Source organism: Elephas maximus, chromosome 10 (assembly GCF_024166365.1).
Source record: "Elephas maximus indicus isolate mEleMax1 chromosome 10, mEleMax1 primary haplotype, whole genome shotgun sequence".
Taxonomy (NCBI): Eukaryota; Metazoa; Chordata; class Mammalia; order Proboscidea; family Elephantidae; genus Elephas; species Elephas maximus.
In genome coordinates this window covers 77,171,274-77,193,406 of record NC_064828.1, presented here as the reverse complement: position 1 = coordinate 77,193,406, position 22,133 = coordinate 77,171,274, and the positions used below count along the sequence as shown (strand labels likewise).

At 43.0% G+C, this 22,133-nt stretch overlaps 1 protein-coding gene across 1 annotated transcript in view; it reads left to right on the top strand.

Moving 5' to 3' along the window:
• The first annotated feature begins 7,932 nt into the window (after nt 1-7,932).
• Nucleotides 7,933-22,133, top strand: part of SPTB (spectrin beta, erythrocytic) — a 136,698-nt gene continuing 122,497 nt past the window's right edge. Inside the window, exon 1 of the mRNA XM_049898202.1 lies at nt 7,933-8,084. The gene's annotated coding sequence lies outside the window, so the exon portion shown is untranslated. The remainder of the gene's footprint in view (nt 8,085-22,133) is intronic.

Here is a 22,133-nt window from a genome sequence, read left to right as displayed (position 1 = left end):
TTAACCATTAAGAGTATAGTTCAGTGACATAAATTAGTTTCACCATGATGTGCTACCATGACCACTATCCATTTCCAGAAGTTTCACACCCCAAACAGAAACTCGGTACCGCTTCAGCAATAATCCCCATTCCCGTCTCCCTCCAGCTCTCGGAACCTCTAGTAAATTTATGCCTCTACGCATTTGCCTATTCTGGATATTTTACGCAAGTGGGATCATAAAACTTGTCTTTTTGTGTCTGACTTATTGCACTTGGCACAGTTTCCAAGGCTTAGCCATGTCCTAGCGCGTATTAGAACTTCATTTCTCTTTATGGATGAATAATATTCCATTGTATGCATATACCACATTTTGTTTATCCATTCTTCTGCTGATGGACACTTGGGTTTTTTCCTAAATAACCTTCTAAAAGTAGAATTTGATTCTAACTCAAAAAGAAAGACCAGACTTGCTGGCCTGAAAGAGATTGGAGAAACCCTGAGAGTATGCCCCCTGGACACCCTTTCAGCTCAGTAATGAGGTCATTCCTGAGGTTTGCCCTGCAGCCAAAGATTGAACAAGCCCATGGAACAAAACAAGACTAATGGGGCACACCAGTCCTGGGGCAGGGACTGGAAGGCACCAGCCCTGGGGCAGGGACAGGTGGAAACAGGAAAGCTGGTAATAGGGAATCCAGGGCTGAGAAGAGAGAGTGTTGACATGTCGTGGGGTTGTTAACCAAAGTCATAGAACAACGTGTGTAGTAACTAATGAGAAACTAGTTTGTTTTGTAAACCTTCATTTAAAATACAATTTTAAAAAATTGAAAAAAAAAGTAGAATTTGACATACATGAAAGAAAATGAGGAAAAATGATGTTTCTGATAAGAACTGGCTATCTTATAAAATACATTATGTTTGAATTGAACCATGGTTTTTTGTATACTTTAAAGCATTGAAAAAATATTCAAACAGAAGTCAGGCAGCTGCAGAAATATCCTACAGAACAGAAAATGAAACGAATTTGCAGAAGTAATGGAGTCTTTTATTGCAATATCTTTCCAAACTTTATTGAACAATTCCCAAAGGTCTTGGTTAATATTATGAAAAAAATTTTTTGTGAGTTTGGAAACTGCTCATCAACAATAAAAGCAATTAACAAGGTAATTTATGCTGGCAATAATTATCATATATATACTAACTGTTGCTCTGGTTGAATTGTTAGAACTCTAGATGTCATTGCTGATTCACAATCTTGATTTTTAAATGGTCTTTTCTCCCCTTGATTTGAGTTCCTGGCTTGATAAATACAAATCAAGGTAGAGAACAAAAGCTTTGTGTTTAGCTGCTCTCGATTATCATTATACAAAACATCCACTTTGTGGAGGACTCAAAATAGAGTGTTAATCCCCAAACAATGTCAACCTACTACTTGTAGTGCTTTTTGATCCACCTTTCTATGTGCTTAATTTTACCTGCTTAAGGTTGTGGCATAACGGAAGTAGGAACAGGAACAAGGTCACTGCTCAAAGATAAGATCTGAAAACGGCAGCAAGAGGGAAGGTGGAGTAGAGCAAACAGGGACAAAGACCCCTGTATCTGTATCATCACTATTGTGTCTAGTGTATCTTGCTGTAGGAGATATTGGCAGATGGCAGGCTCCTATCCTTGGAGGTGAACTGGGGGTGGGTATGGGCATAAACCAAAATCAAACCCATTGCTGTTGAGTTAATGCCGACTCATGGTGGCTCGCTGAGTTACAGAGTAGAACTGAGCTCTGTAGCATTTTCTTGGCTGTAATCTTTACAGAAGCAGATCACCAGGCCTTTCTTCCTCAGCACTACTGGGGAGATTTGAACCACCAACCTTAAGATTAGTAGCTGAGCACAAACTGTTCTACCCAAAGACCTGGTGTGAACTTAAAACCTACTTCATTGGCTCTATCTCCCACTCATCAACTCATCTATTTCATACAATCAATGCCCATGGAAGCAGCAGTCAAAGGAATCAAATGATGCGTTGGATTGAGTAAATCTGCTGCAAAAAAACCTCTTTAAAGTGTCAAAAAGCAGAGATGTCACTTTGAAGACTAAGGCGCGCCTGACCTAAGCCATGGTATTTTTGATTGCCTCATACGCATGCAAAAGCTGGACAATGAATAAGGAAGACTGAATAGGAATTGACGCACTTAAATTGTGGTGTTGGCAAAGAATATTGAATATACCATGCACTGCCAGGAGAATGAACAAATCTGACTTGGACGAAGTACAGCCAGAATGCTCCTTAGAAGCAAGGATGGCGGGAGTTTGTCTCACGTACTTTGGACATGCTATCAGGAAGGACCAGTCCCTGGAGAAGGACATCATGCTTGGTAAAGTCGAGGGTTAGTGAAAAAGAGGAAGACTGTCAATGCGATGGATTGACACAGATGCTGCATCAGTGGGCTCAAGCAGAACAACAACTGCGAGGACGGTGCAGAGCCGAGCAGTTTTGTTCTCTTGTACATTGGGTTGCTTTGAGTTGGAACTGACTGGACGGCACCAAACAACAACAGTGATGTGTTTCAGGGAATGTGAATTCATTTAAATAACCTTATTGGAACATAAATAGAAAAGTGAATCTTCTGAAAAAAAATCACAAATATGTATTTCTAAGCCAAATAGAAATGACTTTGAATTACCTACTATTTTGATTTATCTCCAAGATTGCAACACTCTTTTAATCTCCATGATCTATTTATTCCTTCATTCACTATTCACTCATTCATTCACCAGGCATTTATTGAGTTCATCTTATGTGTCAAGTCCTGTGCTAAGTGCTAGGAAACTAAAAACTACATTCTGAAAGCAATGGGGAGCCAATACCAAAACAAAAACAAAACAAAAAACAAACCCAGGTGAGTTCAGCATTATTTGGTTTGATATTTCTCTTTTTAAGAGGCTTTTCTCATACATTACTTTCATTTTTAATTCCAAATGATTTATTTCAAACAAATAACTTCAGCTCTGTGATTCAGTAAAAAAAGTTTTCAGGATTAATTTAACTCAAGGCACAGCCAGTTAGTGTATTTCAGTTTTGTGTTTATGATTTATTCCACTCAAATTCTGGGCTTTTATAAATAAATCATGGATTCTAAACCACATGTAAAATTATAAACTATATTTTAAAACCTTCATCCTGCTCTATACTTTGTAGGCTTTTATAATCAGAAGACTCATGTTTTTCTTCAACTCTGATTTCTTTGTATTATTATTTCCTTCCATTCTCTCTTCCTCTTTTTTTTTTCTTCCTTTTGTAACTTCTATTAGATATTGGACCTTGAGGATTGCATCTCCTTGGCTCTCAACTGTTTTCACAGACTTCCCATCTCTTTGTCTTTTGTCCTGTGTTCACGCAGAATTTCTTTGGTTCCTGCTTCTGCTAAGCTGCTCTCCAACTTTGTTCTCCTCATCAGCTAATGGATTTTCAGTTTCAGAAATCAATTTTTAATTTCAAAGTTTTCTCATTGATCATTTTGTCATGGACATAATATCTTGCTGAATAAAATTAATTAAATTTATTTTAAATTTATCTTCTCTTTCATTGATTAACTTAGTTTCCTCTGATGTTACTTCTTTCTGTTAGCTGAGCTTGATGCTTCTCTTTCATGGTACTGATTCCTCTCAAAATGTTTGGGTCTGTTGATTGTCTGCTTATCTTTTTTTTTTTTTTTTAATTGTACTTTACAGGAAGGTTTACAGAGCGAATTAGTTTCTCATTAAACAATACACATATTGTTTTGTGACATTGGTTGCCAATCTGATGACATGTCAACACTCTCCCTTTCTCCATCTTGGGTTCCCCAGTACCAGCTTTCCTGTCCCCTCCTGCCTTCTGGTTCTTGCCCCTGGGCTGGTGTGCCCATTTAGTCTCGTTCTGTTTTATGGGCCTGTCTAATCTTTGGATGAAGGGTGAACCTCAGGAGTGACTTGAGTACTGAGTTAAAAAAGTGTCCAGGGGCCATACTCTCAGGGTTTCCCCAGTCTCTGTCAGATCCGTAAGTCTGTTATTGTTTTGTTTTTTTCGGTGAATCAGAATTTTGTTCTGCAATTTTCTCCAGCTCTGTCTGGGACCCTCTATTGTGATCCCTGTCAGAGCAGTTGGTAGTGGCAGCTGGGCACCATCTGGTTGTGCTGGACTCAGTCTGGTGGAGGCTGTGATAGTTGTGATCCATTAGTCCTTTGGACTAATCTTTCCCTTATGTCTTTGGTTTTCTTCATTCCTCCTTGCTCCAGATGGGGTGAGACCAGTGGAGTACTCAGATGGCTGCTCACAATCTTTAAGATGCCAGACTCTACTTACCAAAGTAGGATGTAGGAAATTTTCTTTATAAACTGTGTTATGCCAGTTGAGCTAGATGTCTGCTCATCTTTTATTTGTGAATGCATTTGCCTGCCTGTCCTGTTTATCATACGTTGCCTGTCTTCAGGGACTGTGAAGAAGGAGCAGAACATGCTGTCTGGAGAGACTGGAGGTTCCCTGTCATTTCTGGGGGTAAGTAGATACTGTGTTCTGCTCTGTTCCTTTGGTCCCAGGATCCCCACTAACTTTTTTTATCCCACAGGCAAATACCACAGCTGCCTGATATGTAATGCAAGCAGGGAAGGGGACACTCCTCATTGAATTATCCTGTCCTAGGGCCTCCTCCTCTTGTATTCTTTGACCCCGGCTTGGAACAACCCTAAACCATTCCTTCTCCTGGACTTGTTTTGGGATGTAATCACCTCTGATTTTTTATCTCTCTAGATTAGATCCTGCTTCTTTTCTATATTTCAGGATCTCCTAAAAATTCCTAAAACACTAATCGTCCTTTTCTTAGTGCCCTGTTTGTTGGGTTTCTCTTCCTTTTAAGATATGTCTTATGAGATTTGAGGTAGAAGAGAAGGTAAATGCATGTGCTTAATCTATCATCTTGATCCAATTTCTGTTGCTTTCTTTATTGTCTCGGCCGATTACCAAATAATACATGCTCATGAAAATTTCAGAGAATATAGAGATAGAAAGTGTAAGTTTGCGGGTGTGTGTGTCAGATGCCTCTAGTATCCCGATTTATATCCTCTTGGTCTTGCTTGTGATTTAGCTGGAGCTGCACAGACAGTTCTGTGAAGACTCCACTCACTTCCTGGCTGAGAGCATCCAGTCTCAAGCGCACACCTTCCCTTCTGGCCCCAGAACTATTCCAAAGCTTCAGGCTGTCTACTGGGAGCACTCTGAACAGCTTGGAAGTGTGGCGAGTCAACATGGATGAGATCAATGGGGGGGCAACCCTTTGACTAATGGGATGGGGGCCAGTTTCCCATCCTTCAGATAGAGAATTCCAGGAGGCATTCTGTGCTCTTCTCAGGAGCTCTCTGCAGAATTGATTCGTATTGCCCTTAAGGATGACTCTATAATGAACCCTTTTATTAACTCTAAGGAGCATTGGTGGTGCAACAATTAAGCACTCTACTGTTAACAGAAAGGTTAGAGGTTCAAACCCACCCAGCATCTCCACAGGACAAAGACCTGGCAATCTGCTCCTGCAAAGATTATAGCATAGAAAACCCTGTGGGGCAATTCTACTCTGTCACATGGGGTCACTACGAGTCGAAAATCAACTCAATGGCACCTGACAACAACATATCAGCTTTGCTTTTTTCCCTGCCTGACTCTACCTAATTCCTCTTTCCTGCTCCTTGCAATCTGCCATGTTTTTATTTTTCTTTTTGACAATGCCCTTTTCCTCTGTACTTTTAAACTTCCTTTCTCTCTCAGTTCTGATTTATCATTTTACTGTAACTCTATTAACTGTAAAGCATTTGGGAATGCTGTCAGGATAACATGCTCTGTAGCAAATGAGGTTTATTGAATTATTTAGCTTTTAGCTGAAGTGGAGATAACTAAAGCAGCTGAGCTGGTTTGCAAAATCTTGGAGTAATCCGTCCACTGATTTGGAGCTTTTTCATTGTATTGATTTTTTTTCTTATGGTTGCAAATTATAAATTTTCAGGCTACAAAGAAAAAAATGCATGTAACTATTCAGTTCAGTGCCACAAACCTATAGCTAAAGAATTATCTGCTTCATGTAGTATGTAATTATGTAGTTGCAGAGCTGAAATTCTAGGGAGCCATGAATTTATTTAATGTTTATTCACACAAGGTTTTTAAAAAGCATAAATACATTATTTCCCTCCATTTTTTTTTCTTTCAAAAATAGATCAAGGATTCGTACTTGAGGTACGTGATAGTCTCAGCTTTTGAAGTTGGCTTGTTTTTTTGAGATTTCCTTGTCATAATTAGGTTCTTAAATTAATATTTTTTTAATGAAAAAGATCTTTCTGTTTCTAACTCAGTAATAGACAAATGAATTCTTAGATGTTACCAGAAGTGGGTGGGAGGGAATCACTGCTAATCCAGTGATGTTCATGAACATTCTTATATCATTTTCCCGGTATTACCAATGTCATTTGGGAAATGAAACCATAATAAGGGCCCAAACAAGAGCAGGGTAAGTGGTGAGTCCTGTGGCTTTGTAATACCTATAGAGTTTGCCCCACTTAGCACATTTCAGTGTTTAAATGCCCACTCTTAAGAGGTGTGACTGCAGCAGGAAGTGAAAAGTCTTTACATATGTTCAATATATAAACTAAGCACGCACATCTGGCAATGAAACACCCTTTTCCTGGTGAATCCTGGAAAACAGCATAATTATACTCCCAAGCAAATAACTCAAGAATAAGACTGTTTCATTGTTAAGAATACCAAGCAGCCTCAGTCCAAGTTAAAACTCCTTTCTGCAGCCACGCGCTTTTAATCTCCACAGCCATCGCCATAATACCTGAGGTTATCTGGACTGAAGACTAGTGAGAAACCGTCCCAGGCGCGACGGGTGGAGAAAAATGATGAAAGCTACAGCAAGGAGTACCACCAAGCCTTGTTGAGCAATGACCTTGTATCGAAAGAGTCAAGAAAATGGACTGCCTCACAAGTTGCCCATGATCCTTCTGTGAGTCTCTCCCGAGGTGACTCGGAGATGCCTTGCCTTTCCTCTTTGACAGTCTCGGTTCTAGTGTTTCCTCTGGCCTGTTGCAGTTTATGCTGAGAAAGCCCCGAGTCTCTCGGAGACCCCGGCCGGCGAGGAGGTGCCCGTGGGCCGGTGTGGCAGCTTGCCTGTTGATTACCATCCCTGCAATATGCGAGCGTCGTGGGACTGCAGGCTGCGCGCCGCCAGCGTTGCCCTGTCGGCTCCGACTACACCAGGTTTGCAGACAGAAACAGCAACGCCAAATAGGCGGGCTGGGGGCGGGGGCCTCCGGGCCAGCGCCTACCCCGCCGCGCTCTCCGCGTTCGCTCTCACCAGCCCCGGAGCGAGCTCTCCAACACCTTTGCCCCCAGAGAAATCTGTCCCTCCGAAACCCGCTGCGGCGGAGGCGCACTGCCCGAACGCCGGCCTCGCCCACCCTACGAACTAAGCGTGTGTTCTAATATATTTAAAAAATCGGACTGTATACAGTGGGGACGCAGGGAGCAAAAGGCCGGAGGGCTCATTTGGGGGCAAGGCTTGCCGCTTCGGGTGCACGAATTAGGCCCCAAGCTGCAGTCAAAACCCTTTTCCCGCCGCAGGGGGCTCCGGGCGGCGAGGGGTTGGGGTGGGGGCGGTCAGGCGACAGGGCACTGCGGGCGGCCCGGGCTTCTAGCTCCCAGGGCCCAGACGGCGGGTGGTGAGGTGCAGCCGGGCGTCGGGACCCGGGCGGAGGCCGGGCAGGTGCCCTGAGCGCGCGGAGGCTGATTGGCAGGTGCGGGAGTGGGTGGGGGAGGCGGGGGCTGGGCCTCCACGCTGCGGGAGGCTGCAGCCCCGCCTCCCCGCCCCCGCCGCGGGACTATCTGGTCCCGGCAGCAGCGATGTCCCCCGGCAGGAATGTCCCTCCTCAGATAATGTTATTTATATCTCTGGGCGGGTCCGCGGCTCGGCAGCACCAGGCGCCCGGCGGCTGCTGTGCCAGGAGCCCCGCGCTGCCCTGCTCCCCCTGCGCCGCCGCCGCCTCCGCCCCCGGGGTCGGGGTGGCAGCCGCTTCAGCCCCAGGGCAGGTGAGTCCCGAGAGGGCCTGGCGGTCGGAGGGGGCTGGGTGTGGGTGCGCGGGGCTGGGGCGCGCGGCGCGAGCGCAGAGCAGGCGCTGGGCCCAGGGGGCGCGTGACGCGCGGGGCCCTGGGGACGGGTGGGGGCTGAGCCCGGAGTGCCGGGCGTATGGGGATGCGGGGCTCGGGAGGCCCTGGCGGCTGCGGCAAGCGGCAGCGATCACGACGGGGCGCGGGAAGCCGCGCGGGTTTCGGAGGCACCTGGCGAGCTGGGCGCTAGCTTTGGAGAGCTGGATCCTGGAGAGACGCCCAGGGGAGCGGAGAGGGAGGGGTCTGGGTCTGGTTCTGGGCCGCCTTTTCCAGGACTTCGGCTTGGGGGCAGAAGGGGTTCTTCCTCGAGCCTGCCAGACCTCCGCGCTGCCTTCTCTGCCTCCCGCTGCCGGGCTTCTCAGTCCTGGGGCCGCTGAGATCCTCTTCTGGAGAACTTGGCTGCGCTCTCTCTGAGCCGCCCAGTGCCCAGGCAGGGGGAGGACAGAGCAGCGGAGGGGGCCCAGCCCCCGGGCGTCGGGAACCACGCGGGGAGAGTGGCCTGGTGCAGTCGCAGGGAGGAAAGATCGCAGTGCCCCAAGCCGAAGAGTTATGCTCCTCCTCCAAGTTGCTACTGTCCACTCCACCCTCAAACGCTTCACAGTTCCTCCTCCTGCAAGCAACTTGACCCTGAGAAATAGCAGAAAAGTGGGAGAAATAGCAGAAGCTTTAAAACCCTAAGTTCGACCAACTCACACAGACTTCCGAGGGTGGGGAGGTAGCTGGGTGTATTGTTTCTGTGACCACGAGCCTCAGGTAGGGCCTTGATTTATAGCCTATTAATATCCAAACCACTGTTCTCAGTGAGCAATTAGAGGCCCCAGGAGTTAATAACACACTTTAGTTAATTCGCTGAAAAGAAGCCAGTGTTTTTGTAAATTTAAATTTTAGATGCATCAGGTTTTATGTTGGGAGGGGGATATAGTGGCTGTCACCTCAGGTACAGGCAGCCAGGCAAACCCATGCCTTCAGGTAGTCATGATCTGTTCTTTGATTTCTGAGGAAGGTGACTCAGGTGGCTCCTGAATGAGAGGAGTCTACAAAGTGCATTGGTTAAACATTGGGCTGCTAACCAAAAGGTGGGCAGTTCAAATCCACCAGCTGCTCCTTGGAAACCCTATGGGACAGTTCTCCTCTGTCCCATAGGGTCACTGTGAATCAGAATCTACTTGACAGCAACAGGTTTGGTTTTTTGGTTTTTAAACTGTCCACTAAGATCCCAACCCTAGTTTCGGATGGTTCTGAATTTTTATCCTAGAATTTCCTCCTTGACCACCACTCACCCTATGACCCAGAACAGGTAATTTCCTATTTAGGATTCTAATTTTACTCTTTTGCTGTAAGCCCTGGGTTCCAGAAGGCCTTTGAAAACTCTTCTTTGCAAATGCAAAATGTTTGTTAATGTGTGCTGAATGCCCATCCTTGGCTAGCTAGGAAAACAATATTAAGCTGACATTGAAGAAAAACCCACCAGCCTTGAAACCAAGTGGCTCCCCAGAGGTGGGTCATTTTATACCGGATTCTATCAAATTCTAGAGTAAAACACAATTGAATGACATAAACCCTTAGCTTTTGGTCTTAGCATTATCTATCAGTGGCTCAGTCGCAATGATTAGGGGATGAGCCAGTTTTATTATCCCGAGTTCTAAAAAGACTCGGAGTACGCACGAGGAATTGAAAGCACCCCAAAACTCCCAGGCATCCAGGACGGGTCTTGTAGCACAGGCATATCAAGTTTTCCTGACTGGCTTGCCCAGAAGAGAGCTAGGATACCACCTTTTGCTCCAGTGGTTGCTTCTTCCAAGTGTTCTGAAGGTGTCCTCTAAGCAGAGTGGCTGCTAGTTTAAAGGCATGACAGGAGGAAGATTCCCACCTGGGACCTTATTCCACAAACTGAAGATCGCTATTTTAGGCCAAGTAGGTGTATGTGAAACAAAGTTTTAAACTGAAGTCAAAGACTGAGAGTTGGCCACAGTCCTAGAAACTGACTGGTTTTGGTAAATAACAATAACTTTTATTTATTCTATCTTTTATGTACCAATGCCTAGCTTAGTGCCTGACTAGTAGTGGACACTCCGTTAATCTTTGTTGAATGAATAAGGGAATGACTGAATGAATGGTCAGAATTTTCTTTGTATTATGCTATGTAATTATCACAGTAACTCTGCACAACAAAAACAAACAACCCATTGTGGTCCAGTCAATTCCAACTCTTAGCAACCCTATAGGACAGAGTAGAACTGCCGCACAGGGTTTCCAAAGAGCAGCTGGTAGATTCAAACTGCTAACCTTGTTGTTAGCAGCCAAACGCTTAACCATTGGGCCTCCAGGGCTCCAACTCTGCATAGTAGCTCATATTATCTGCATTTTACAGGTGAGGAAACAGGCAAGTTATTTTAATCTCCCTGAACCTAACATCACACAGCTAATGAGAGGTGGGGGCCAGGATTCAAACTCAGTGGTTTGGTTCCAGCCTCTCAAAAGCTAGGTAAATGGAAGTTTGACATTCAGTGGGGGTTACTGAAGTATGGGTTAGAAAAATTTGGTTATAGGATTGTCTATTGACTTCATAATCTTGCACTCCCAAAACTGGATAATAATTCTGGTTATATCAGAGAAGCTTAAAAAATATTGACCGAAGATGAAACTGGACATTTATTTGCTCAGAGGTTTTTAGTCTTGCCCCTTATGTTCAGGTTATTGTTTCAAGGACAGAACTATAGTTTTGGCAGTAGTCAAAGCATGGATTTTTTTTTTTTTTAAAACAGATTTTCCTTTCAGTCCTGGAAGCGACCAGGAGGGCTTGATGATGCATAGGGACAGTGTGATAGGATAGAGGATGACTATAAAAAATTCATGAGGCAAAGGCTGTTGGAGTGGGAAGGGACCTTGGAGGTCACTGAGTCCAGGCTTCCTTTTATGTAGTTAGTTGCTTAAAGGTAAGACCTAACTGTACTTTGCCTGGTCATTTATGTGCAGCTAGCCTATTTCTTTCCTGTCTGTCTCTCAAGGCTGATCTTGGGTTTGTTTCCTGAAGTTTTGCCTAATCAAACCACTGAGGTTTTCTTTCCTTTGGGGGAAATTGTGAGAAGACATATTTTAATGTCAAATACTTTCATCTTAGTAAATATTTTTTTTTTTAAAGGTGTTGGAGATAAGCAGGAGAGAAGACATTAATGAGTATTAACCTCTAAACTGTGCCATAATCTCTTTGTTGCTGATTGGGTGTACAGATGAATGTATGTTTTTCTATGATATACACACAAATGTATACATTTTTACACAATAGATATGCACATTACTTCTTGAAATAGTACAGACCTTAAGACACATAATTACGTAGCGTTTCTGAAGCAGTGGGGAAAGACTTTAGAGAATTACTGGGACTGCTAGATGCCTGTCCTGATCTAAACCCAGTCACTAAATTGCTCTTGAAGTTTGTTGCTTCAAATTTCAAAATCCAACACAAAATTTTACCCTGTGTCCAAGACCGAAAAGGGGGTTTAAAGTGATATAAAATACATTTCTTCATTGTTCATAATGTTTCCTTGTAGCCTGAGTTCTGCAGATCAACATCTATCAATTGACTTACTTGGATCAAAAGTGAAAATAACTGTGTTGTGTAGGTTGATGAGAAATTTGATTTTTCTAGTGAGGACTGCCAGGGAAGTTCAGGATATTGGGTTCTGACCCATACAATTATTTCATGAATTTAATGGGATTGCTATCGTTACTAGCTGCCACTGAGTTGTCCCTTGACTACGGCAACCCCATGTGTTTCAGAGTAGAATTGCTCCAAAAGGTTTTCTTGGCTGTAATCTTTATGGAAGCAATTAGCCAGGCCTTTCTTCAGCAGAGCTACTGGGTGGGTTTGAACCACCAACTTTTAAATTAGCCACTGACTGCAAACTGCTTGCATCACCCAGGCCGTGAAACCATACGAGTATTTTCTAAAAACCCATTGCCAGCTAGTTGATTCTGCCTCATGGTGACCCAAGCGTTCCAGAGTAGAGCTACTCTGTATGGTTCTTGGCTGTAATCTTCATGGGAGCAGATTGCCAGGCCTTTCTATCGTGGTGCCACTGGGTGGGTTTGAACTGCCAACCTCTAGGGAATAGTCAAGTGCAAACCCTTCACACCACCCATTTACAAGCTGAAAGTTACTGGAGAAAGGAATATTTTATCTTAAAAGATGTTTTTATTGACTCGGTTGTTTTTTGCAGGCAGATCTTTGGTTACTTTTCTATTTTAGATAAGAAATCTGAGGAGAAAGAATAAATGCAGTGGTCTGTGCCAGACTGATCACATAAGATTTAATGGGTTTATCACAGAGATGCTTCTTTTTTCTGACAACCCCAAGAGGTGAAGTTCGCTTGGTTTTAAAGATGGAGATGGTGGTGGAGGGAGGGTGTAGGAGGCTGTCAGAAGAATTGCCTGTCAGATCTGGCTGCACTCACTGAATAGTCAACTCCCCTTGGTAAATATTTAGAAAATGTCATAGCGTGTTTCCCTTTGTTGCTGTGCTTATTTCTTAATTCACAGACAAGCAATCCAAGTTCCTTCCATTTTCAGCCAGCCTTTGTTGAATATCAAACCACCAGGGGACTCCTATCCTTCCAGCTCACACAGTCTTAGAGGTGGTCATATACTGAAAATGTTTCCTCAGTGAATTGTCTGGCTGGCTTATGACATTCCCAGACCACCTTGCATTTTTTTCTTTCCTTCTCCTGGTTGCAGGAAATATCATGAAGTCGCCATCTTTTCCTACCTCCGCGAGGCCTTCTCAGGCTTTGCCGTAATGTTTTATTTCCACACTACACCTGTGCGGACCTGGCCTAGGGTATAATTACAAGGGCAATTAAAACTCAGACATATATCATGTTAGCAGTGGGAGCAAAAGCAGGACTTCCTTTTTTTCCTTTCATTTGAACGCCGTAAATTTAGTAAGTGAAAAGGCACAGGGCTAGAAAAAATAGACTTTGCGTTGAACTGGGCTCAGATCATCCAGGATATTTATGAAAAGAATGACAGGGCACCTTGACAGCTAAAGAATAATAATTGCTTTGAATGATGGTCAATTCAGGATTTTCTACCATTGTGAAAAGGAACAGGATCTTGGATAATTCAGAAAATGAATAAGTTGAAAATCATTCCCATGTGTGCCAGACTTACATATGTGTGTGTTGAATTTAGGAATTCATAGCACTTCAACTAAAACAAAGCATACTTTAAAGACATAGCATATGAGGGCTGAAAAGATGTTCATAGCTTTGTCCTGTCTCTCTGCTCAGTTCCTGCCTGTCTCCAGAAGACTGGTAGGAAGAATGGTCAGTCAGCTTCACCTTCCAACATATCTCTTCAGGTGCAAAAGTAAGAAAAGGCCTTTCATAATAGCTGATTCTGAGTCCTAAGTCATGGACATTTAGAGCTAGAAAGGCCTGAGAGAGTCATTTAAGAAATACTCAAAGAGAGCAAATATCAGGCACCTCTAATGCATGTCTGACACTGTTATATGCTGAGGACACAAAAAGGGATCACACGGAGCCCCTCTGATCTGGTGAGAGAAATGGACTTGCAAGCCAGCCACAACTCAATGGATACATGTTACAGAGGTTTGTACAACGTGCTCTGAGAGAAGGGCCATGGGAGGGAGCACCTGATTCAGACCAGGGAATCCCAGAAGGCCTGTGAGGGTGCCTATGATTCCTCTAATGGAAAAAGAGGCAATGGTGGGACCAGAGGAGACAGTCCGGGCATGCGTCCTGGTACAGGTGTGTAATAGAGTGTGATTAGATTAGGGACTGGTGAATAGCTCCATGTGGCTAGAGTTCAGGACACTGCCCAGGAGTGAGTTGGAAATGAGATTGGAAAGAGGTTTGGGTTAAGTCTGTGAAGAAATTCAAGTGATTGGAGGTTCAAGTTGAACTCAATAAAGGTTTTTAAGCAAGGGAGGGACCTGATCAGATCTGTGTTTAGACAAAGCTCACCGATGGCAATAAAGATAAGGTAATGTGAATTAGAGAGCAGATAATAAAGGATGATGGTCATTCTGTTGGTATGGTGTGCACTGTTTTCAGAATGCCTTTGCATATATATATATATATATATGTATATATATATATATACCTGTATGTATGTGTGTATCATCTCATTTTATCTTAAAGTGACCACATGAAGAAACAGGGAAGATTTCATTATTCCTGTATTATAGCTGAGGAAAGAGCATTAGAAATGTAAAATGATTTGTCCAAGGTCTTTCCAGGAGCTAATGGTGAAAACTGGTTCTGACCCAGTCTACTAGTTCCAAGGCTGGGACTTTACCCAGCTCCTCCGCTATCGAGGAGTAATTGAATATTCTGGGCTTTCTGGTTGAAAGAGTGATTTTCTTTCTTCAACAGAGCTTTCAACCTAAGTTCACTTGTTCTGGAGAGATGGGAAGGGGTAATCATGAAAATTCAAGAGTGACCCCTCCAGAGTGTCCACATCTGGTGTCACACTGCGTGAATTAACGTTGAGAATGTACATGGACTCCAGCTTCATGTCCTAGACAAATGAGTGATTTATGTGCCCATCAGTTGATATTTTGACTTTCTTTTTAACCCCAAACTTAAGGAACCCTGTTGGCGCAGTGGTTAAAGTGCTCCGCTGTTATCCAAAAGGTCAGCAGTTTGAACCCCTTAGCCTCTCTGCTGGAGAAAAATGTGGCAGTCTGCTCCTGTAAAGATCTACAGCCTTGGAAACCCCATAGAGCAGTTCTGCTCTGTCCTATAGGGTCACTTTGAGTTGGCATTGACTTGACGGCAATGGATTTGGTTTTGGTTTGATTTTTCTGAAGAAAAATAAAGCAGTATAAACGGAAAGAGTAGGGGTAGGCAGGTGGGTAGGGATTCGGGTGGGGCACTACTATTTGAGGTAGGATGGCCGGAAAAGGGCTCTCTGATAACATTTCATTTGTGCAGAGACCACATGAAGTTAGATGTTTGGGGAAAGAGAGTTCAGGCAGTGTGAAAGCCCTGCTGGGAGCCCCTGCTGTGTCCAGGGAATGGCAAGGGGGCCAGTGTGACTGGAGAGGAGGGAGCAACAAGAGTGCAGGAGGTGACGCTGGAGAGGAGTGGGGTCTGGGGCATGCCTGGCTTGTCAGCCATGTAAGAAACTTGGATTTTATCCCAAGTGTGATAGGAAGAAAATCACTAGAAGCTCGTTCAAATTTGTGTTTTAAGAGAATCTTTCTGGCTGCTCTGTGGAGAACTGATTGTGGGCAGCAAGACTGGGGTCAGGGAATCTAATGCAAGCTGCTGTAATCGTCCAGGAAAGAAGTGGTAGATCAAAACGGTGGAGGAGGATGTGAGACACAGTTGGACTCTAAATATATTTTGAAGGTAGAGTTGATGGATTTGGATATAAATGACAGGAAAAGAGTAAGTCAGGGATGACTCAGTTGTTTTTGGCCTGAGCAATTGGAAGAATGAAAAAGCCGTTTACTGATATGGGAACATATTTGGTCAAATGTGTTATGGGTTATTATTTTTATTTCTGTTTTCACTGAGGAGTTGATTTGGAGTAGACTCAAACAGACTTTTCATTTAAGTACACCAAAAAGGAGGTGTTTTATTATAGGTGATTCGTGACATCTGTTTTGAAGCCTTAGGTGTGTGCAGTCAGTTCTGTGTACTTTGTACTATTACTTTTATCTAAGTCTCACAGCTACCCACTATGTAGTAGAGATTAAGATATAGCAGAAACAAGATCGGAATATATTTCACCTTATAACTAGAAATATTTTGAATTTGCTGGTTAGAACCCAAACATTTTTTGACACTTTCTGGGTGTTATAATCGACTCGACAGCCCTGGGTTGGGGTCTGGGTGTTATAGTTTAAATTTTTTTTCAACTAGAAAATGAGTGAATACATGTGGTTTATAAGAATATCTATATTATACAAAGATATGCAATGAAAAGTAAGTCTTCCTTCCCTTCCCCCCCAGTCCTGTTCCTAAGAAATTACCACCGTGAAGTTTCCTCTGTGTCTTTCAAAAAATATTCTATGCATATATAAACATATGGACTGACATATTTTAAAGTCATAGCTTTAACCTAGCTTGGCTTCATTTTTTGTGATTTAACAGCCCTCAGGTATATACTTAAATGGCCCTGAGTCTCGCTTTCTGTCAATTAAGGGTCTGTCTCTCCAAAGCATCCTATGTGGAAACAGTGTGTTCATCATATAATGCCTCTTCTCAAACTTCCAAAGGTTTCCCTCCAGGGTAGGGGTGGAAATCCAAACTCATTAGGATGATTTTTAAGAGCCATTGTCATCTGACTCCAGACTCTTTTTCTACCCTTAGCTCTCAGTACTTGCCATTGCAAGCCCTCTGCTTCAACCAGGTATGTCTACTTCTACTTATCGAGTCCTGAATATTGCTCCCAGATTTGGAGTGATTTCCATCAGAACCCAGGTTCAGAGCTGTGAAATCTTCCTGGAATACTCCAGTCCACAGTAATCTCTCCCTTCTCAAAATTTGTTAAAGGGCTAGTTACATATACTACTTATTTGAATACAGTCTCAGACTTCTTTTATTATTGTTTAACTTTTCTTGTGTCCATATATTACTTGCTCAACTAGACAGCACACTCTTAAGGGCAAGAACTCATTTAGGAATTGCAGTCTTGAGTCCTACATAAAGCCCTGCCTAATGCTTTAGCAGAGCCCTGGTGGCACAGTGGTTAAGTGCTTGGCTGCTAATCAAAAGGTTGGCAGTTCGAATCTACCAGCTGCTCCTTGGAAACCCTATTCGGCAGTACCACTCTGTCCTGTAGGGTTGCTATGAGTCAGAATTGACTGGACGGCAACAAGTTTTTTTCTTTTTTTAATACTCTAGCACATAGAAGTTTAATTAGTAGTTTTTGGAATGTGCACTTTGATAATCATCCCCTAATGGGGAGGTGGCTGATGCATGGTGATTATATTTATTAAAAAATGTCAGGAGATAGCTTCCAGCAAAGCCTTCTTCTTAGCAGGATACAAAGGTGTCCATTCCCAGGGAATGTTAACTGGGCACGGCTCCTTTGGATAAGGAGCTTTCTGAAGTGCCTGGTCTCGTGCTTCCATCTCCTCTTCAAATGGCATTGCCTCTAGATGTCAGAAATGAGTGTTTTCATTTGCCCCTAAATATCGAAGAATGATTATTTCATGGGCATGGCAACCATGTGATTTAAATATTTTCCCTGGTATTTAATGTCTCCAAAGGGAAAGGCAAACATTTATTAAAATCCTAACCTTTGGGGCCAAACTGAACTTGTTATTTGAGAACACTGTCTTTAGGGGATAGTTTGTCATCCAAGTTCTTTAACTTGTCTGCATATTAGTCTGCCTGGTTTTAGACTGTAGACTTTTAGAGGACAGACAAGAGATGTTTAATTTGCTTTGTAGAGTATATGGCCCAGACTCAGGTAGGGAAAGGTGTAAACATTACGTGATGGTGTATTTCAGCCAAAAAATCTCCTTGAGTTGGATAACAAGAATCTTGGTTGCTTCCAGCTTCTTTTCTCTTGCTGTTTGCCCCGGGGCAAAGAACTTCTTTCTCTCATTTTTTTATTCAGGGCATGTGTGTGATGTGGTGTGGTGTGTGTGTGTGTGTGTGTGTGTGTGTGAGACACGGTGCCTTAATATTTATTATTATCCCTAAAATTTTCCTGGCATATTTCCCTATAATTTCTAAGTGTTGCCTCATTTTCAAAGCCTGGACTGGCAGTCCCTCTCCCCGACCAGGTCCTGGGGTTGTATTGATTGTTTATTCCCTCCTATACCTTTCTCATTCTTTTGTGTATAGGTATCTGTATGGGAGCCCTGGTGGCACAGTGGTTAAGAGCTTGGCTGCTAACCAAAAAGGTCGGCAGTTCAGATCCACCAGCTGCTTCTTGGAAACCCTATGGGGCAATTCTGCTCTGTCCTATAGGGTTGCTATGAGTTGGAATTGACTCAAGAGCAATGGGTTTTTAAATATATATATATATTTAATTTTTATTTATTTTGTTTTGTTGTTGAGAGTATATAAAGCAAAATATATACCAGTTCAACAGTTTCTTTACGTACAATTCAGCAACACTGATTACATTCTTCGAGTTGTGCAACCATTCTCACCCTTCTTCTCTGAGTTGTTCCTCTCCCATTAACATAAACTCACTGCCCCCTAAGGTTCCTTTCTAATCTTTCTAGTTGCTGTTGTCAGTGTGATTCCATATAGATAGTTCTTAAAAGAGCACGATGCTCAAGGCAGACAGTTTTACTATTAAGCTTAAACTATTGTGTTTGGTTTTAAGAAGACTTCAAGAGATATTTTTGATTTGTGGTTTAAAGATTATCTCAGGGCAGTAGTTTCGGGGATTCAACCTTCATGGCTCTAGAAAGTCTGGAGCCCATGAGAATTTGAAATTCTGTTCTGTGTTTTCCCCCTTTTAATCAGAATTCTTCTATACAATATTTGATCAAAATGTTCAGTAATTATAGCCGGGCACCATCCAGGAGTTTATATATATTTTAACTTGGAAGTGAAGCACTATTATAATAATAAGTTAACATTTATTGAGAACTTCAGTGTCAAGTACTATGCTGAGAGATTTAATGTCTATTTGTTATTTAATATACCCATATTATTATTATCCTAATTTTACAGATAAAATAATTGGGCTCAGAGAAGTTAATTTACTCAAAATTATTGTTGTAAGTTAGTTGCTGTTGAGTCAGCTGTGACTCAGAGTGACCCCATGTACAACAGAATGAAGTGTTGCTAGGTCCTGAACCATCTTCATGATCGTAGGTATGCTTGAGTCTGTTGTTGCGGCCATTGTGTATTTCGAGTGCCTTCCAACCTAGGGGGCTCACCTTCCAGCACTATATTGGACGCAATTTTGTTGTGATCCACAGGGTTTTCACTGGCTAATTTTTGGAAGTAGAGTGCCAGGCCTTTCTTCCTAGTCTGTCTTAGTTTGGAAGCTCTGCTGATACCTGTCCACCATGAGTTACCCTGTTGGTATTTGAAATACTGGTGGCATAGCTTCCAGTATCATAACAACATGCAAGCCACCACAGTACAACAAACTGACAGGTGAGTGATTGTACCCATGATTGTACACCTAGTAAGGTCCTGGTGTTGCAGTGGTTAAAGCACTTGGCTGCTGACTGAAAGATCAGCAGTTAAATCTACCAGCCACTCTGCAGGGGAAAGATGTGGGAGTTTGCTTCCATAAAGATTTACAGCCTTGGAAACCCTATGGGGCAGTTCTGCTCTGTCCTGTAGGGTTGCCATGAGTCGGAATTGACTCAGCACCAGTAAGTTTGTTTTGTTTTTTTTCCTGGAAGGTCAAAGCTGGACTTGAACCTACCTACATGTATTATGGAGCCCTGGTGGCGTAGTGATTAAGAGCTCAGCTGCTAGCCGAAAGGTCAGCAGTTTGAATCCACCAGCTGCTCCTTGGAAACCCTAAGGGTTCTACATTGTCCTTGAGGGTCACTATGAGTTGAATGGACCCGACAGTGTTGGGTTTGGTTTTTTTTTTTTTTTTTGGTACCTGAAATAATAAAAAAAGAAAAAATTTTTTAAATTATTACAGAGTGCCACGAACCACTGTGCCTGCCCATATTTGGGTGAAGGTCAACATTCCATGCCTCTTAATTTTAAGAGTTTTTTTTGTTTTGTTTTAGATCTGTATCTACAATGGTCTGAAATTAGAGATAATTAGTTGTATACCTTTATGTGTTGTTTTATATTCACAGCGATTTAATCCAATAACTGAATCCCCTTATTAGCTTTTAAAAAATGAAATAGTGTTCTGAATGCTACTTCCGATGTAGTTCTTTGACATCTGAGGATGACGATGGTAATTACGACCAGACAGCATACCCGCTGTCTCTGTACCACGGTATTAAAACTGCTTTAAAAGAGGTCTGAGTTGTTGTCAAATCCAATAGCCTCCTCACGCCTGGCTCTTCCTGACCTCTCTAAAATATTTGACACTGTTAACCACTCCCACTTTGAGCTACACCCTTCCTTGGCTTCTGTGACCTGGGCTCTGCTTTTTTTTTTCTCCGAGCTTGCTTTCTAGTGCTTCTTACCACTTTTTTTTTGTCCCTTCGTCTCTTTCCTGCTGCTGTCAAGTCGATTCCAGCTCATAGCGACTCTATATGACACAATAGAACTGCCCTGTAAAATTTCCAAGGCTGTAAATCTTTACGGAAACAGACAGCCATATCTTTCTCTGGCAAAGTGGCTGGTGGGTTTAAACTGCCGACCTTTTGGTTAGCCGCCAAGTGCTTAACCACTGCTCCACCAGGACTCCTTTTCTTCCCTCTCTACCTGCTTTTAATTGTTGGGGTTGCCAATGCATCTAAATCTTTATTTCTAGCCCCAATCTCTCTCTATTCAGTTTCAGATCTGCTTTATGTCAGTCCACTGGCTGTCTTCATGTGGTTGTCCCAAGGCGTCTGAAACGCACCACGTCTCAATGGGACCTCTCTCCTTTACCCCAAACCCACTCTTCTGCCATTTTTTCTTAGCTAGGCTACTGTTGTCACCATCCTCCAAGTAAGAACCTCGGCAACTTTTTCACTTTTACTTCTTTTCACACTTCTACATCCAGCTGGCTCCTAACTCCTGCTCATTTTTCCTTTATAATTTTCAAATTAGTTCTCTTCTTTCAGTTTCCACGGGTCACTATTCTTATCTTTTGTTTGGATAATTGGCCTTCCGACCTTCAGTCTCCACCTTTCTAATCCATCCTACTCCCTGAGCTCAGAATTATTTAAGTCTGACTGAATCATTCCACTGCTTTAAAACCCTCAGTGGTTCCCCATTGCCAAAAAATAAAATTTAAATAGGCAGGCAGGGACCTTCACAATCTGTTCTGACTTTCCTTCCCAGCCTCATGCCCTCTCCCTTTGCTCCACATTGGATGCTCATGGCTTTCTAAACTTGAGGTGCGTTGTCATGCTTCTGTGACTTTGCTTCTACTCTTTTCCCTGCCTGGAATGTCTTTCTCCGTTTCCTCAACTGTGAACTCTTACACATATATCCCTTGATATATGTGTAGGCCTCACTCAAACATAACCTCTCTTTGAAGCTTTCCCGAAACCTCTTTCTCCTAACCCAAGAAGGCACTCACTCTTTTCTCTGAATTCCTAAGCTGTTGCTTTTCACATTGTAGTCTGTTTGGTCCCATGCAGGTCTGACTCTCCTCTAGATTATAAGCTCCTTAAAGAAGGGATGGTGTTTGGTGCCCACAAGGACATTAGTTCCCAACTCAGATCTTGGTGCTTGAATTGGGTGATTGAGAAAGCTCCCAAGAATATTCAGCACTGCAAATAATCCAAAATTTTTTGACCTATCAAAGATTATGAAAATGGGTTAATGGAAGACACTCACTGTAGAAGAAGTGGGATGCGTGTGAAGAGGTATTCTTTAGACCTGTATCGAGGCTACCTTCCTATGTCTGTGTTTCCCAACTGCTTTCCATTTCTTGGAGGGTGATATGGATTGAATTGTGTCCCTCCAAAATGTGTGTCAACTTGGCCAGGCCATGATTACCAGTATGGTGTGATTGTCTGCCATTTTGCCATCTGATGTGATTTTCCTATATTTTGGATTAGAGGCAGTTATGTTAATGAGGCAGGAGTCAATCTACAAAATTAGATAGTATCTTGAATCAGTCTCTCTTGGGATATAAAAGAAAGAAGTGAGCAGAGAGAAAGGGAACCTCATTACCACCAAGCAAGAAGAGCCAGGACCGTAGTTGTCCTTTGGACCTGGGGTCCCTATGCCGAGAAGCTCCTAGACCAGGGGAAGATTGATGACAAAGACCTTCCCCCACAGCTGACAGAGAGAGTAAGCCTTCCCTTGGCGCTGAAACCCTGAGTTCAGACTTCTGACCTTCTAAGCTGTGAGAGAATGAGCTTGTGTTCGTTAAAGACATCTGCTTGTG